The 18,163-nt window shown below is 43.6% G+C and overlaps 1 pseudogene; it reads left to right on the top strand.

Annotated features, from left to right (window-relative positions):
* The first annotated feature begins 203 nt into the window (after positions 1-203).
* Positions 204-4,782, top strand: LOC119517243 (annotated as a pseudogene).
* Positions 4,783-18,163: the final 13,381 nt, after the last annotated feature.

The following is an 18,163-nucleotide window of genomic DNA, read 5'->3' as shown; positions in this document are numbered from 1 at the left end:
CCTCCTTTGTTTGAATTTCATAAAAACCCAACATTTCTCCAATTTGAGGAGAACGGATTTGAGACTTTTATCTCCTGTTCTCCCACTTGGCACAAATGCAATAAAAACTCTTTCTCTCTTTGAAATCTCGATGTCTAGGGATTGGTCATTGAGCGCTTTGGGCAGGTTACCCACATTTTGTCCGGCAACACACCCACGGCAAGATGTGCTGGTGGAGGGTCGGGGCCTGCCTGGCCTTCAACCACGCCGAGTCCAAGCCGCACCTGCTGCTCAGCTCCAAGAACCCGCACCAGATGCTCCGCAGACTCACCCTGCGGCACATCAACAAGTTGCCGGAGCACGTGCCAAGGCACACCCACGAACCTGCACAAATAAACACCTGGGTTCATTGAAGAAGTTCAAAAGCCATCTCTGCAAATGTAAGAGCTTCAGCTCTTTGAAAGTGTTGGGTTCATAAAAGATGGCTGGAGAAATACAGCTTGAAACCCTTAGGGTACCACCCCCTTGCTGTTCCTGCCCCGTGATCCATCTCGGGTTCTTGCATTAGCTGCCCCCCACCCCACCCCCCTGCCCAGGCAGGGCAGAGGAGGTCTGCTCAGCAGGTGGAGGGGGGAGCAGCAGGTACCCCGAGGGAAGGATGCTATCTGGACACAGTCTCCAGCCAAGCCCAGGGCGCCCATCTGGCTCCCTGCAGCCGATAGAGGAGAGCCCGGGCCGGGACCCAGCCCCTGCTGGGGAACACCAGGGGGTCACACTGCCTACCACAAATGCTGAGATTTCTTTTGATGTGTTTCGTTTTGGACTGGAGAGCCACCAGCTCCGAGGCCAGGCTGCTGTTGCAGAGCTGGTGATGGTAGCCTCCCCACCCCACGGCCTCCAAGGCTCAGTCCCACTTTCTGCAAAGCATCAAAACTCCCCAAGTGCAAGGCCAAAATAGGCCACGGAGAAGCAGGCTCCGCCAAGAGAGGCATCTGATGGGCTGTACTGCTGGGTTCCTTGGGAAAGGGCTGAGGGCGGGGGGACAGCTGTGCCCCCGAGGGTCAACCGTGGCTAAAAACCCCTCCTCCTGCAGTGAGCATCCTGGTGGAGCTCGTAGTCCTCACGTCGTTTCCTAACCCTATTAATAGTACGGCAGAGGAAGCAGAACGTCCTGGGGTGGCTCCAGGAACATCTTGGGATGAGCCAGGCCCGGTGGGGAATGGGAGGAGGAGCCAGAAAGGGTACTTCACCCTCCCGTCAGGTGCGGGGGGCTGGGCTGCAGGACCAGGGAAGACTTTCAAGCCCTGGGGGCAACCGGGATGTGTGGGCGCTTCGCCTCCCTCAGGCTGTTTTTCTCCAAAGGAGACCCGAGGACCAGCTCTGGAGTGGGCATACATGATCCAGGCACCATTGGAAGTCTCACACACCCGGCTGATGGCATCAGAGCAAAGCCCAGGCTCCAAACTGAGGCTCCCTGTGGACCTCTGGGGACATCTTCCTTCTGAGCGTGGAGCGAGCGTTTACACCCCCCTACACACACACAGGATGACTTGCCGAGCCCCAGGCAGCCAGCACCCCAGAGGATCTGAGGGGAGGACTGTCCCTTTATGGGTTTTACTGCAAGGCAGACACGTGAAGGAGAGCAGCAGCAAGAGGTAATGCTCTCTGTGCCGGTTTGAATGTATGACGTCCCCCCAAATGCCATTATCTTTGATGCAATCTTGTGTGGCAGACATATTATTGTTGATTAGATTGTAATTCTCTGATTGTTTCCATGGAGATGTGACCCACCCAACTGTGGGTGATAACTCTGATTGGATAATTTCCATGGAGGTATGGCCTCACCCATTCAGCATGGGCCTTGATTAGTTCACTGGAGCCCTATAAAAGCTCAGAAGGAGTGAGCTTGCTACAGCCAAGAGGGACACTTTAAGAATGCACAGGAGCTGAGAAAGGAGCTGCAGATGACAGACAGTTTGAAAATGGCCATTGAAAGCAGACTCTTGCTCTGGAGAAGCTAAGAGAGGACAAATGCCCCAAGAGCAACTAAGAGTGACATTTTGAAGAGGAGCTTCGGCCTAAAGAGGAACGTCCTGGGAGAAAGCCATTTTGAAACCAGAACTTTGGAGCAGATGCTAGCCACGTGCCTTCCCAGCTAACAGAGGTTTTCCGGACGCCATTGGCCATCCTCCAGTGCAGGTACCCGATTGTTGATGACTTACCTTGGACACCTTATGGCCTTAAGACTGTAACTTTGTAACCAAATAAACCCCCTTTATAAAAGCCGATCCTTTTCTGGTGTTTTGTGAAAAGGCAGCATTAGCAAACCGGAACACCCTCCAAGAGAAGAAACAGTATGAGGCAGTGTTAGGAAACCTGAAATACAGGATTAGGGTCAAATCGGTAAGGCATCACAAATTGTCAGAAGTAATTTGGGCTGCATTCAGCATAGCTAAAAGACAATCTGGGCAAGCAACACATATTCATGAAAATGGTAAATCCCAGCTACCTAACAGTTAAAGGCCAGAACCTGGGAAAAATCCCTCAAGCTACAGGAAAAAAAAAAAACAACTGGGCAGGGTGCTGCCAAGTCAGGTCAGAACTCTGCCAGAGGTTTTCAGGCCTTGCTCTGGGAAAAGGTCAAGTGCAAGGTCTTTGGGTCTGCCTCGCTGCTCTACCCCACAGCAGCTGCTCCTCTCCCAGATGGTCAGACGGAGGGGTCTGCCGAGGCTGGCAGTTTCCCCACCACTGTCCTGCCTGCCCAGCTCAGTGCCCAGAGCCCACCGCTTCCTCTGGGACTTGGAGGCCCCACCAAGACTGCTCCGAGCCACGATTGCTCCTCATTAAGCAATGACTACGGGGTATTCCCCAACAAAAACTTCACGCCAGCCACACCGCATAGACTGGGACCCACGGCTGGTTTCCCAGGGTGTCTCCGGTCATCCTCCTCCTGCACCTTGCTCCACCAGCCTAGCTGCCATCGTCTTCTCCACGCAGATACGGGCAGGCCAGGTCATGCAGCGGGTGGTGCTTTTCAGCCTCCTGGGTGCAGCTGTCAAATTCCAATGCTCCACCCATCACCCCTGAGTGCCAACATGTCCCAAAGAAGAGTGGAAAAGAGGTCCAAGATGAAGAGGAAAATGAAAGCAAAAACACAAAGTTTGAAGTGAGATTGTTAAGAGACCCAACTGATGCCTCAGAAGCGGATACACCCTCCAGTAGGGAAGGAGCCGGAGCCTGAGGGGAGGAAGACACCCAAGGCCTGACAACGAAAGACAAAGAGAAGTGGTTCTGGGGAAGTGGTTCTGGGGAGGCAGGCAGAGCAGAGAGCGAGCCGGTGAGCCGAGGGGACCTCCATTCTTCTGATAGCAAGTCTCCAAGGAAGCAAAGATACACCATTCTGACAAGAGGAGGGAGAGAAATATCAGAAAAGGGAACAAAGTGCAGAAGACGGCAGTGAAGAGAAACACCTTGGAGCATCAGGAGAGACGCAAAGCACCTTCCCCAACAAAAGAAACCAGGCGGCAGCTGAGAATAAGGAGGACTTGGTAGACCAATATGATAAACGCTTCCGGGGGGCACGCAGGAGGAGACACACAGCTGAGAGAAGAGCGGCCGGGAGAGTGGAGAGGAGCCAGGAGAAAACTCCCTGGGAGCCAGGAAGCATCTGAGGGAACTGAGGAAGACGCCAGCTCTGAGGTGGCCCAATGGCACTTGCAGCCAAGACACTGGCATGGGAGAGCAGGCCTGGCAGGTTGAGCCGAGAGGGGAAGCCTCCTGAGGAGGGGAGACTCTCCCTCGAGGAATCTGAGGAGACGAACGTGGGCAAGGCCCATCGAGGGGAAAAGAGGTCCCAACATTCAACTCACTCCAGGACTTCCAAGGAAAAGCCCGAATATGGGGAAGAAGTGACTGGGCTCATGGTGAGGAGAGACAGCAGGAGGAGAAGAGAAGACACCCCAGCTCGGAGCCCGACAGCGTGGTGCTCAGACACAGTGAAGGAAGCAAGGAAGGGAGGACCCATGGGGGGTGGGGAAGGGGCCGCCATCACAGAGGCCAGGGAGGGGAGCCAGGGCCCACTCCAGTCCAGACACTAGAGAAGAGAAAGGGTTTTTGGGTGAAGTACACCACCATATTCAAGAAAGCCAGATGGACAAGGCAAGGAGACGTCCACCGCGTGAGTGGAAAGAGCAGGACAGAAATCACCTCAACTATGGTGAAAGAAATGGTGAGGAAGGTGCCCCAAAGTGGCAGCAGCAGGGAGGAAGCTGGGCTTCGAGACAAACAACACGCTCCCAAACACACTACTGAGAAGAGAAAGAGGTTAGGGAAGCTGTTCAAGCCACACCACAACCCGCCCAGTGGAAGAGCAGTGGCCATTTTGAGAGAAAGGACAACATGAATGACACTTTTCATGAGGGTGAAGAGGAAAATGGGCTGACCTAAATGAGAAGAATTTCTTCCCAGGATACAATTATGATGGGTGGGAGAAAAAGCCCTTCTCAGATGATGTGAATTGGGGATATGAGATGAGAAGTCTCTCCAGGGCCCCAAACTGGATCTGAAAAGGCAGGAGGACAGCGTGGCCGAGCTGGACCGGCTCCTTCACTACAGGACGAAGTCGGCTGAGTTTCTGGACCTCTACGACTCTGAGGCACAGACAAGCATGCGCCACCCAGCAGAGAATGAAAAGGACGGGGTCAGCCAGAGGGTTCTGACAGAGGAAGAGGAAAAGAATTTGAAAAGTTGGCTGCAATGGATTTGGAACTACAGAAAGGGGCTGAGAAGTTCAGTGGTAACTGAAGGGGCTGATGGTCACCGGTGCAAAGGGCGGTTTGGGGAACCAGCCCTTACGTTATCTATTTCCCACGACTTCACTGAAAGACACCATTTATTTATCCAAAAGTGGAAAGTAGAATTTATTATTCATTAAATATTTGAAAAAATTGGAAATAAAAAAAAATCATGCCAGTCCAAGCTGATTTTCTGATTATAGTCTTTTGCCATTAAAAAATATATGTATTAAAAATGAAGGTGATAAATACTCAAAATTCACCTTTCTCTAATTATTTTGCTCCATTTTGTGATTATTTATGCTCTTGAGGTTTTTTTATGTCATTCTATCTGTATGGTGGCAATGCTATGTAATGATGACCCTTTTCACCTCTTCCCAACTCTGAGTTCAATGACGTCGTGTTGATAGTGTGGAATTGGCTGGCATGGAAGCATTTGTACCACGGAAATCAGTAAATGCTACAAATCAAGGCTTCACCTCCAGAGAGCTGGTTGTCAACTTTCCCAGCACACCACTGCCAGGAATCTACCGGTGATTGACTTGTTGGTTGATTTGGCCAAGTCATTTAATTTCTCTGGATTTCAACTTCCTCATCTATAATTTGGTAATAAGAATACCTATTCTGCCAGCTCCTCTTCTTGAATGCTCCTCCACCAAAACTATCAACATCACCTCTACCTCTTCCAACAATTCCGCAATTTTTCTCATCATCACCGTCACTTCTACCACCTCCGTCATCACCACCACCACCTCCACCTTCATCATCTCCATAATCACCACAATCACCTTCATCATCTCCATCATCAGCACCCCATCACCATCTCCACTGTCACCACCTCCATCAGCACCCCCAGCATCACCAGCACCTCCACCTCCATCACCTCCATCATCACCATCACCACCTCCATCATTGACACCACTACTTCCATGACCACCATCGCTATCTTTGTTTCTACCACCTCTGTCATTTCTCGCATCCCCATCACTACTTTCACCGCTACGTCTACTACCTCCATCACCACCACCATCACCACCAGCTCCACCAGCACCACATCTCCATCCTGATGAGCACCATCATCACCTCAGTGCTATCACACCATCTGGTACCATACATCATCTGCTTCAACTCAGTGGCCTCTACCCCAGCCTATAAAGCAGGTATTCTTATTATTACCATGATATATGAACTTAAGGAAGATGCAACACCAGGCCTATGTGATTCCTCTTAACACTTGTAAGAAGGAGATGTTGGGACTGCTTGTTGACATGAGATTTGACCTAACACGGAAATACCATTTGTTCTTCCCAGTGGTTCAGTTCTGGAGACACAGAGAGGCTCAATTAACCAGTTCCCTACAAGGAGGGTAAACACTTACAAAAGGAGGGTGGGAATAACAGTGCCCCTAAATCAGGGGAATCTGAGGCTCAGAGACATTCAGTGTCCTGCTCAAGGTCACACAGCAGTAATTGATGGTGCCAGGCTTTAAGCAGGGGATCTGCTGCCAGAGGCTACAGCGTCTCATGCTTAACCTCTGCCTTAGTCACAGAGCTGGGTGATGCAAGTCCTTTGCCAAGTGTCCAGGTTTTTGCAGCCCTGGAGACTTACCACTCAGCTCTCTTCAAGAGTGAACTTCCTGGGGTGGGGGGAAGGGGAATGTGGAGTTATTTATTTCTTAATGGATACAGAGTTTCTGTTTGGGATGATGGGAAATTTTGGGTGAAGGATGGTGCTGATGGTAGCACAACATTCTGAATGTAATTAATACCACTGAGTTGTTTATTTGAAAGTGGTTAAAATGGGAAATTTTATGTTTATATAAATTACCACAGTAAAAATTAAAATAAACTAGGAAAAAACCCCATAGAGCCATACAACCCAAAGAATGAAACCTCATGTAGACTATGGACATTAGCTAATAATATAATTCTGATAATACTGGTTCATCAGTTGTAATAAATGTCACACACTAAAGCAAAATGTTCATGATAGGGAAAACTGTAGAGGAGGAATATGGGAAGCCTGTAATTTCTGTATAATTTTTCTGAAAACCTTCAACTGCTCTAAAAAATCAAGTCTATTAAAAAGAAAGAATAGTAACTATGGACAATGGTAATAGTACTACTTTAATACTCTTTCATCGATCATAACAAATGTAACTACCATTAAATAAATAGAATTACAAAAAAAAGAGTTATCATCAATTGTAACAAATTTTCTGCACCAATGCAAGTGATGGTGGTGGGGTGGTGTATGGGAATCCTGTATTTTTTTGCATGACTGTTCTGTAAACCCACAACTTCTCTAATAAAAAATTTTTAAAAAAGAGAGAGAGAGAGAGAACTTGCTACAGGATATGCAGTGAGCTGAGAGCCTCCAGCTGTGGGTGCCTCTGGCTCGGCCTCCTCTTGGGACCTGATGCCCAGTGCTTCCCGGGTAGTCCCCAGCCAGTGACTAAGCATGAGGTGTGAGAACCGGTTTTATCTACAAGGGTGGGATCCTCTGTGGGTGACCCAAGCCCTGTGTTCCCTGTTGGCCAGGCCACACCTTCCCAGAGCTGCACCTTACATAATCCGTCTGACTCACCCTCTCCTTTCACGGTGTCACATCTGCACTGGGATCAGGACTCTCTGCCTGCTCCTGCTCTCTCTCCCCTTTGTCTTCCAGAGGCTTTATCCCCAGTGACTCTCTCCCATCTCCAATTCTGTCTCGGTGTCTGCTTCCTGGAGGACCAACTGACACAGAGGTGTAGGTTTACATCATAGGGGGTGGTTTCCATTTGCCTTCCTAGCCTTAAGCTCTGACTTTTTAGGCACATGCCCTTTAGGTCTGTGGAGTGAGTGTGTATTGATATAACTGTATCCTGACTAGTAACTATACAATTATCATAACTCAACGGTGTTGTCATAATGATACTGACCAAAAGCGGGGGGTTCTCTGCCAGATGCGCTCAAATGACCAATTCCCGAGACACCGGGTTTCAAACAGAGAAAGAGTTTATTGCTAAGTGTGAAGCAGGGGAGCAGATGGCCTAGTGGCCTAAAAATCTCTCTCCCCGAACTGCAGTAACTGATAGTTTTACAGTATCAAAAGGTGGGCAGGCTTTAGGGTATTGAAGATAGAGATGATCTAATTATTGAGCATGTGCAGATTGATTACATGCTAGCTTTGTCTAGCAAGATAGTTTGGGAATTGGGGAGGGTTGGTTCTGGGCTGATCCAGTTTCCTTCATTAGTAAACATTAGGTACTGTCTTTGTGATCATAGGACTCTAAAGTTGTAAAACAGAATAAGGGAGTTTAAGCAGGGTCAGTCCCTAGGTTTTTATAATCTAGGTTATATAGTTATATGATCATTATCAAAGATCAAGGCAGCTGAGTTACAGTTCTACAACCTTGGGCATTCCCCTTTGGCCATTTTATAATATACAAAAAAAGTAAGAAAAGCATCTCTATAACAATTCAGTAATCGTAATTATTTGTTAATTCTTACCTCTTGGTTACAATAATACTGCACTGATACACGTCTGGCTGCACTACCTGAAAGACAGTGGTTTTGTTGTTAGCATACATGAGTACTAACCCAAGTGTGGTGCTATCATAGATGCTGGGAACACAGCCGTGAATTAAACACACACACGCCCGCACAAATCGCCGTTCTAATGGATACAGTCTTCTTAGTTAAAGCTAAATCTGAAATATCCTAAAGCTATAAAAACCAAATAATATAAGCCCCTGCTTTGAGAAGGGAAAATAGGAGAGCAGAACTGTAAGTCTCCCTTTAAGAAGGAAAGCAAGTTTAGCTAAAGAAAAACCAGGAAGCAATCACCTGGAGTTTTCTATTTTACACCCAGTCCTGGGCAATAAGTTGTCTCTGCCCTGAAGTTTTAACAGGGTGCAGATTGAGCCATTAAAACAGATGAGTTGTATTATGTAGGCTGAGGTCAAGTGTCAAGGTTAGGGTGCGTGTCGTTCATAAGAAGTACGAGGCTCAGAGAGGCAAGTATTCTCTTGAATCTATATAGTCCATCTTTTATTCTTCTGCTTATCATTTTATTATTGACTTCTAACTTTACTGTATTGTGGTCAGAGGATGTTGTATGCATTATGTTTGTTAGGCTGGTCTTACTCTTTAGTTTATGGTCAGCTTTTATGAATGTTCCATGTATGCTTGGAAAGGATGTGTATCCTACAATCTTGGGGTGCAATATCCTCTATATGTCCATTAGCCTGAGGCTGTTAATTGTGATGTTAGTACCGTATTTAACTGCCTTGGACTTCTGGTCTGTTCAATCTATCAATTAATGAGAGATGAATCTTTTTTTTATTGTGAACTTTAACATATGTACATAACAGTGATAACTTTCAAAGTACAATTTCACACATGGTTAGGGAGCAAATTTCAAAGCATGTCATGGGTCACAGTTCCACACGTCAGTCATTTCCATGATTGTAAAATATAACATACGTACAGAGAGGTGTCAACTCTCGATGTACAGCTCAACAAGCAGTTATACAGGTAATTTCAAAAATTGTTATGGGTTACAGTGCCACAGTCTCAGTCCCTTCCCTATTGTGCAATAGAAGGTACGTACAGAAAGGTGAAGACCTTCAAGGCACAATTCAATGAGCAGCTTTAGAGCAAATCCCAAAAGATGCTATAGGCTATAGTTCCACCATGTCATTTACCTACTTCCAGCCATTCCAATACCCCTGTATCCAAAAATATATATATATAATTATATAAAGTTTTGGTATTCATAGACCTTTGTTAAATCTTATCTTGTTTGTTGCTATCCCTTCCTTTCACTTATTTCTTTCTCCATCTTCAAGGGTGTCTAGGCAGTGACCACCCTAACTTGTTCCTATTAAAAGGGGGTGTCTGATGATACCATGAACAACCGATTGTACACTGTGGATAAATGTATGGTATGTGAATATAACTCTATAAAATTGTAGGAAAATATATATATAGGAGTAAAAGTGTTGGAGAAAACATGGTGAGAGGGAAGATGCCTCACCAATATGGACTAACTACAATGTGTAAACTCAGAACTGAATCTTAGAACATAGCCTAACGTGGACACAATAATTGTAATAGTCCCTAGATTGTAAGCTCTTACAGCAGTTAACTCTATCCCTGAATTGTAAGGCCTATCTCTAAACTTTGAGATGCTGATCCCCTAGCGTATAACCTGATTGGTCTCTGGAACAATGCATATCTCTGAGACACCTGAAACTCAGAGCTAGAGCTCGGCAGATAGGAATGTCAGTATTAGTGCATACAGCCACTGTCAAAAAAAAAAAAAAAAAAAAAAAAGGCTGAAAAAGAGCCCAGACTTCAATTAGTGATATGAATGAAGCAGGTCTGGTTAAGACCAGGGCAAGCCAGGCCAAAGGATAAAGGTTTGTGTTTTAAAACTTCAGCTTTCATATGAGACCAAGGGAATAGATATCTATTTGGTACAGGATCTAAATTTTCTAAACGGTACAACTCTACAGTCGATTTGTTCAAACACCACAATTGCATGGAACTTTCAATAGGAAATGAGATACGGTAGGTTAGAATAGGCCAGAGTGAAATAGTGACACATCCTAGAGTAATTTGGGCAGATAATAAAAAATATATTTACAGCCTCCCCCTCCCCAGTCCCTAGGATCTGGGGGAAGGTGCGGATGTGTTGGACATCCTCACCTGGACTGGTGTTGATGTTGTCACAAACATTGGGACTGGCGGTTTGATGTGCTGAGCCCTCGAGCATGGGACTTGCCCTTATGAAGTTCATTACCACAAAGGAGAGTCTAAAGTTGTATGTAACGGTGCCTAAGAGTCTCCCCCTGAGTACCTCTTTGTTGCTCAGATGTGGCCCTCTCTCTCTCTAACTGAGCCATCTTGACAGGTGAACTCGCTGCCCTCCCCCCTATGTGGGACCCGACTCCCAGGGGTGTAAATCTCCCTGGCAACGCAGAGTATGACTCCCGGGGATGAATGTGGACCTGGCATCGTGGGACTGAGAGTATCTTCTTGACCAAAAGGGGGATGCAAAATGAGACGAAATAGTTTCAGTGGCTGAGAGATTCCAAATGGATTCGAGAGGTCACTCTGGTGGACATTCTTATGCACTATATAGATAACACCTCTTAGGCTTTAATGTATTGGAATAGCTAGAAGTAAATACCTGAAACTACCAAACTCCAACCCAGCAGTCTGGACTCCTGAAGACAATTATATAATAATGTAGCTTACAAGGGGTGACAGTGTGATTGTGAAGACCTTGTGGATCACACCCCCTTTATCTAGTGTATGGATGAGTGGAGGAATGGGGATAAAAACTAAAGGACAAATGGGGTGGGATGGGGGGATGATTTGGGTGTTCGTTTTTCACTATTATTTTTTATTCTTGTTCTGGTTCTTTCTGATGTAAGGAAAATGTTCAAAGATAGATTGTGGTGATGAACGCATAAGTATGTTATCATACTGTGGACAGTGGATTGTATATCATGGATGATTGTATGGTGTGTGAATGTATTTCAATAAAACTGAATTTAATAAAAAAAAGGGGGGTGTCAAGATTATGGGGAAGGGGGCTGCATCTGATTGTTGATCTTAAAGAGGCTGTTGCCTCTCGGTTTTAGGATTTGTCTGGTATAGGAACACTCTGGTGGATTTAAATTTCTGAAAGATAAAACTTAATGAGTGATTCTTTTATAGAATTTCAGGTAGGGACCTAGGTATTTGTGGGGCTACTTTTGGTAAGGGCATGGCATACTATGGCCGTTTGGGAAGTCTAGCTGGAACTTACATAAGAGAAACCTCCAGGATAGTATCTTGACTATTTGGGAACTCTCAGCCACTGTGACTTCAGCTTGTTATCTTTCTTTTTTCCCCCTTTTGGTCAAGTAGGCATTTTCAAACCCTCATTGTCAGGGCCAGGCTCATTCCTGGGGATCATGTCCCACGTCGCCAGTGAGATTCATTCCCCTGGGAGTCATGTCCCTTGTGGAGGTGGGGGGGAATTAATGAATTTTTTTTCTGAGTTGGGCTTAGAGAGAGAAAGGCCACATCTGAGCAACAAAAGGGGTTCCTTGGAGGTGCCTCTTAGGCAATACTAGAGGAGGGCTCAGCCTCCTATTTACAACCTTAAATTTCACAAGAGCAAGCCTCAAGGCCAGAGCTTGATTTATTAAGTAATGGTCCCTAACTGTATTTAATATACATTCTATCCCACATTATCTTCACTTAGTTGTACAGTTGTCATCACTCTCAACTTTAAACAATTATCATAACAGAATACATCCCAGAGCTCTTATCAGCTGCTAATTATTCATCCCTAGTATTAGTGTAGAGTTGGTAAGATATTCCTGTTAAATATAGTCTTTAATATGTAATGGGTTTTTACATACAACTCTGTTGTTAACCCTCTGCACCAGTGTCATACCTTATAAGTATATCATGCTAACACTTATTTAGGTTTGTGGTGCTACTCTGTGGGTTACATGCCTTTAAACAACCACTTACAAACACGTTCAACGTCAATGTGTCACTGATACTATAATCCCATTAATGAACCATAGTCATACCTGACCATTCCCATAGCATTAAGATCACCCTCAATATCATTTCTGTACATATTAGATTATCATTCTCCCTTCACTAACTTCTGACTATCTCTAGCTCCCCTATATTCTACATTACAAGACACTTATTTTACATTTTTCACAGAGTTCACATTAGTGGTAAAATATAATATCTCTCCTTTTGTATCTGGCTTATTTCACTCAGCATTATGTCTTCAAGTTTCATCCATGTTGTAATATGTTTCAAGATCTGGTTCCTTCTTACTGCTGCATAATATTCCATTGTGTGTACATACCACATTTTGTTTATCCATTCATCTGTTAAAGGACATTTGGATTGTTTCCAGAGAGATGAATCTTCTAAGATCCAAAAATGATAATGTATTTGTCAATTTCTTTTTATAGTCCTGTTTAATTTTGGTTTATATTTTTGAGGCTGTATTATTAGGTACATTTGAGTTTATAGTTGTTACCTCTTCTTGGTGAATTGAACTTCTATCAGTACACAATGACCCTCTTGATCTCTGGTAATGATTTTTGCTTAATGTCTATTTGTCTCATACAAATACAGTGACATTAGCTTTAATTTGATTATATTTACCTGATATCTTTTCACCAACATTTGACTATTTGTCCCACTTTTTTTTCCTTCTCCTGCCCTCCTTTCAGTCCTTCTTTTGGATTGAGATCGGTTGGTGGTTTTTTTAGTTTTTTTTTTATTTTTTATTTTATTTTATTTTTTTTGCTTTTATAAAAGGGGGTTTATTTGGTTACACAGTTACAGTCTTAAGGCCATAAAGTATCCAAGATAATGCATCAACAATCAGGTACCTTCACTGGAGGATGGCCAATGGTGTCTGGAAAATCTCTGTTAGCTGGGAGGGCACATGGCTGGCATCTGCTCCAGAGCTCTGTTTTCAAAATGGCTTTCTCCCAGGACGTTCCTCTCTAGGAGCTCCTCTTCAAAATGTCACTCTCAGTTGCTCTCGGGACATTTGTCCTCTCTTAACTTCTCAGCAGCAAAAGTCTGCTTTCAAAAGTCGCCTCCAAAACGTCTCTGTAAGCTGCAGCTCCTCTCTCAGCTCCTGTGCATTCTTCAAAGTGTCTCTTTTGGCTGTGGCAAGCTCGCTCCTCCTGTCTGAGCTTATATAGTGCCCTAGTAAACTAATCAAGGCCCATGCTGAATGGGCAGGGCCACACCTCCAGGGAAGTTATCTAATCAGAGTTATCACCTACAGTTGGGTGGGTCGCATCTCCATGGAAACACTCAAAAACTTACAATCTAATCATGGTGGGTTTTTTTCTATTTCTCATTCCACATTTTCAAATTAATTTGGAAGTTATATTTTCTAGGTCTATTCTTTTGTGGTTGTCCTAGCTATTTTAACATATATACTTAACAAAGTCCAAACCTAATAAATAATTTTACCTTTTCCCAAATAATAGAAGAACTTGACAATACTTTAACACCAATCACTCCTTCCCAATAGATATATAAGGACCTCAAAATATTTTAATGCTGTCCTTCCCAGCTGATATGCTATTATAATCCAATAATTTAGTTCTGGCCTATCTTTCACCAAATTAGGCATTATATTTATTATTTCACAATCAATATTTCAAGTTACCTATATATTTATCAAAATCTCTGTTCCCCATTCTTCCAGTTTGGATGATTTTCCTTCTTCCTGAAGTATCCTTAAGAATAAGGGTTTTTTTAATCTCCCTGGCAACATGGAACATGATTTCCAGGGAGGAATCTAGATCCGGCATCATGGGATGGAGAATATCTTCTTGACCAAAAGAGGGATGTGAAAAGAAATGAAATAAGCTTCAGTGGCAGAGAGATTTCAAAAGGATCTGAGCGGTCACTCTGGTGGGCACTCTTATGCAGAATATAGACTACCCTTTTCAGGTTCTAATGAATGAATTAGAATAGCTAGTAGTAAATACCTGAAACTATAAAACTACAACCCAGAACCCTTGAATCTTGAAGACGATTGTATAAATATGTAGCTTATGAGGGGTGACAATGTGATCGGGAAAGCCATAAGGACCACACTCCCCTTTGTCCAGTGTATAGATGGCTGAGTAGAAAAACGGGAGCAAAAAAAAAAAAAAAAAAAAAAAAAAAAGCACCCAGTGTTCTTTTTTAGTTTAATTGTTCTTTTTCACTTTAATTTTTATTCTTATTACTTTTGTATGTGTGGTAATGAAAATGTTCAAAAGTTAATTTTGGTGATGGACTCAAAACTATATAACGGTACTGTGAACTACTGAATGTACGCTTTGTATGACTGCATGGTATGTGAATATATCTCAATAAAAATGAATTAAAAAAAAGAATAAGGGGGTTTGATGGTAAACTCTTTCTGGTTTTGTAGGGAAATTTCTTCATTTAGCCCTTTCTCTTGAAAGATCATTTTGGTGGTTACAAACTTCTAAATTGACAGTTAGTTTCCCCCAGTACTATATTCTCACTGTTTTCTGGCCTCCTTTGATGCTGTTGAGTAAAAAACTGCCAGACTAATTTTGTTCTTGGCAGATCTGTCCCATCATGTGGTTTTCTGTGGGGTTTTGCTTGTTGGTTTTTTAGGATTTTCTCTTTTGCTTTGTGGCTCTGCAATTTCCTTTTATTTTTCCTGCATGTGATTCAGGATTCCTATATAAAGAACTGATGCCTTTCAACACTTTTGGAAACTTCTCAGCCATTATATCTTTGAATATTACCTCCTTTCCATTCCTTTGTTTTCTTCTGAAATGCCAACTAGTTTTATGTTAGACCTTATCACTCTACTTTCCATGTCTCTGAACCTATCTTCCGAATCCTTCTTTTTGTCTCTCTGGATGCAAACAGATTCGTTTTCTCAAATATATAGTCTTCTGCTTCAGTAACTCCTTTAGAATTAGTGAATCAGAAACTCTGCTAGTCGACTGTTTAATCTGCCTACTGAGTTTCAATTTTTAGTTATATTTTTCATTTCTAGAAGTTCTATTTGGCTCTTTGTGAAATATTCTTAGTTGTTCTATGTAGTCTCTTGCTCTCTGATTATATTTCCAAGCTTCTCTTTTTGTTTTTAAATATATTCAGCAGTGTTCTAGTAAATGTTTAGCAACCAGCTCTCTTAAAGAAAAAAAAAAAAAAAGAAGAAGCCTTGGTTTACAGTGTTTGCCAACTCCCATGGTGTAAATATCCACAGCTACCAACACAAAGTCACTGAACATGGAGTGGGGAAGAGATATTCACCATTGGCTCTCACAAGTGGATGTGAGTTTGCTCGAGCATGCCAATGATTTAAAATGTGGTCATATTTATTTTCTGATATCTGAGGTCTCTGGGTCTGTTTCTGCTGTCTATTGTTTCTACTGATTTCCAGTCACGGTCTTCTGCTTCCTTTATTCTGTGTGTGATTTTTGACTATGAGCTATTCATTTCCTTAAAACTTCATCAGAGGTAATCTTTGAGTCTCACTGTAAAGTTAGTTCCTCTAATGAGAAGTTGAGTTCACCTCCTGCCAATCCCTAGGAACCCTATTACCAATTTATAATCCTTTAAAGTTAAATTATTTGCTTGATACTTTTTGGTTATTTAGGTTGCATGGAACCTGAGTGAAGATCCCCTGGTGATTACAAATTCTCTGGTGGGTCTTTTTTCTTCCCTTATGCTTGGCCCTAAGATTGAGGCAAGCAAATTTCAAAGCGATCTCTTCTGCCTGGCAAGGTTTACTTCTCCCTTGTGCAATCACAGAGAGTGTGATCCTTTGAGATCCCAACTGTATGTGGGGATCTACTGCTCAGTTCCCCATCTGGGCTGTGCCCTTGGCTTTGTCTCCCCACTCATTCTCTCTCTCTGCAGCCATCAAAGGGGACGCTCAAGTTCTCTTTGGTTGAAACATCGGGGGCAAAAGTGGCTTTGATGTGTGCTCACCCCCAGCATCCCTGACATCAGGTCGTCAGGGGCTCTGGATTCCCAGCTCAACCATGTGTTTAAATGATCCTTTAAGTACTTTACTATTCCAAGCATTTTAGTTGCTCCTCTAAACAGTGTCATCAGGGTATCTAATCCTCCACAGTGCCAGAACTGAAAGCGTCTTAATTATTTTTAATATATCTAAATGAAGTCAAGAATTGTGACGTTCACTAGAATCTTTTCTTCATCCTCTCCCTCCTTGAAGAAAGTCCTTTGCTCCTCAGGCTACGAAAGCATGGCCTAATTTCTAGTAGCTGAGACAGCTGCTAGAGCTGCTGCCTCCTTCCCAGCTGTTGATGAGAAGCTTGCATTTAATAGAAGCACTTCTAACATAAAGACAAAACTACCAATCTACCAGGTGCCCTCCCCTGCTTCTACACATGCTCAAAACCCAACCCGTGGGCTCCAAACTCCAACCCTGCTCCTCCATCTGGGATCCCCAAGTCCACAAATGGCATTCCCTCCACCAAAGCAGCCGAGCTGGAGGCCTGGTGTTCGTCTTCCCTCCTTTACCAGGTCCTCCCGCTAGGGGTAAACCGTTCCCAGATTGTTCGAGTATATGGTCGGTGTTATTTCTGGAATCCCTCTCCTTCATCTATAGTCTGCTATACCCCTTAATTTAAATCCTCCCCATCCTATGTGGTCTTAGTCTTACAGCACATGATTTGGTAGTGAATACCCCTCTCGTATCCTATGAGGCAGGTGCTGTCATCATTCCCATTTAACAGATGAAAAAGCTGAGGCTTATAAAGGTAATGAGGTTTATAAGGCTAGCCAGTGCTGGAGCCTGACTCCCCAATCCACAGCCCAGATCTTTTTTTTTTTTCTTAATTTATTTTTTATTGGAGAAGATGTGGGTTTACAGAAATATCATGTATGAGATACAAGATTTCCATCTACCACCCTAGGGGTCATTTCCCACATTGCCAGGGGGATTTACACCCATGGGTGTCATGTCCCATGTAGCAGGGAGGGTAGTGAGTTCACCTGCCGAGTGGGTTTAGAGAGAGATCGGCCACATCTGAGCAGCAGAGGCTCTCTGTGGGGGACTCCGAGGCACAACTATAAGTAGGCTTAGCGTCTCCCTTGCAGCAACTAGCCTCACAGGGGAAAGCCCCCAGATCGAGGGCTCAGCCCACTAAATTGGCAGACCTCAATGTTTGTGGGCAATAACCCAGGTGTTTCCCCCTCATCATTACTTGATAAACTCCTACACATCCTTCAATACCCTCCCCAATTGTTTCTTAGTGGAAACCTTCTCTAACCGCTGTCAGGCAGTCTTAGTAATTGTGTCCTTACCCTATAATATCTTGACAGGAAATTCTTGATCTTTGAGATCATTGATATCAGAGAAGGTCAGTTAAAGTGAGTCTACTTAAAATGGAACCAAAATTTCATAGTAAATATTTTTTTTAAAAAAAGTTTGATTAAGACTCTACGTAGAAAAATGAAACTAAATGCAACAAAACTTTATGGTGCTTATTCCACATTTAACTAACAAAATCATAATTTCCAACTGAGTAGTTATTCTTAGAATGAAAGGAGAATGTAGCCAGGTTTGATTTCTTTTCTTTTTGGCATAATTTCCTGACAAATTTTGAAAGCATGTTTGAAAGCTTGATATGACAGCCCTTCCTGAAAATTTCAAATCATGTGCAAACAGAGCCATTTTTTTATAAACTGTATTTTTAGAACAGTTTTAGGTTTACAGAAAGATTGAACATAAAATCCAGAGAGTTCCCATATAACACCACCACCCCCCCCACACACACCCACCGTTTCCCTATTATTAACATCTTGCATTAGTGTGGTACATTTGTTACAAAAATTGGTAAACCAATATTG

This window comes from Choloepus didactylus, chromosome 21 (assembly GCF_015220235.1).
Source record: "Choloepus didactylus isolate mChoDid1 chromosome 21, mChoDid1.pri, whole genome shotgun sequence".
In the NCBI taxonomy this organism is placed as follows: domain Eukaryota; kingdom Metazoa; phylum Chordata; class Mammalia; order Pilosa; family Megalonychidae; genus Choloepus; species Choloepus didactylus.
This window is presented reverse-complemented; position numbering and strand designations above follow the sequence as displayed.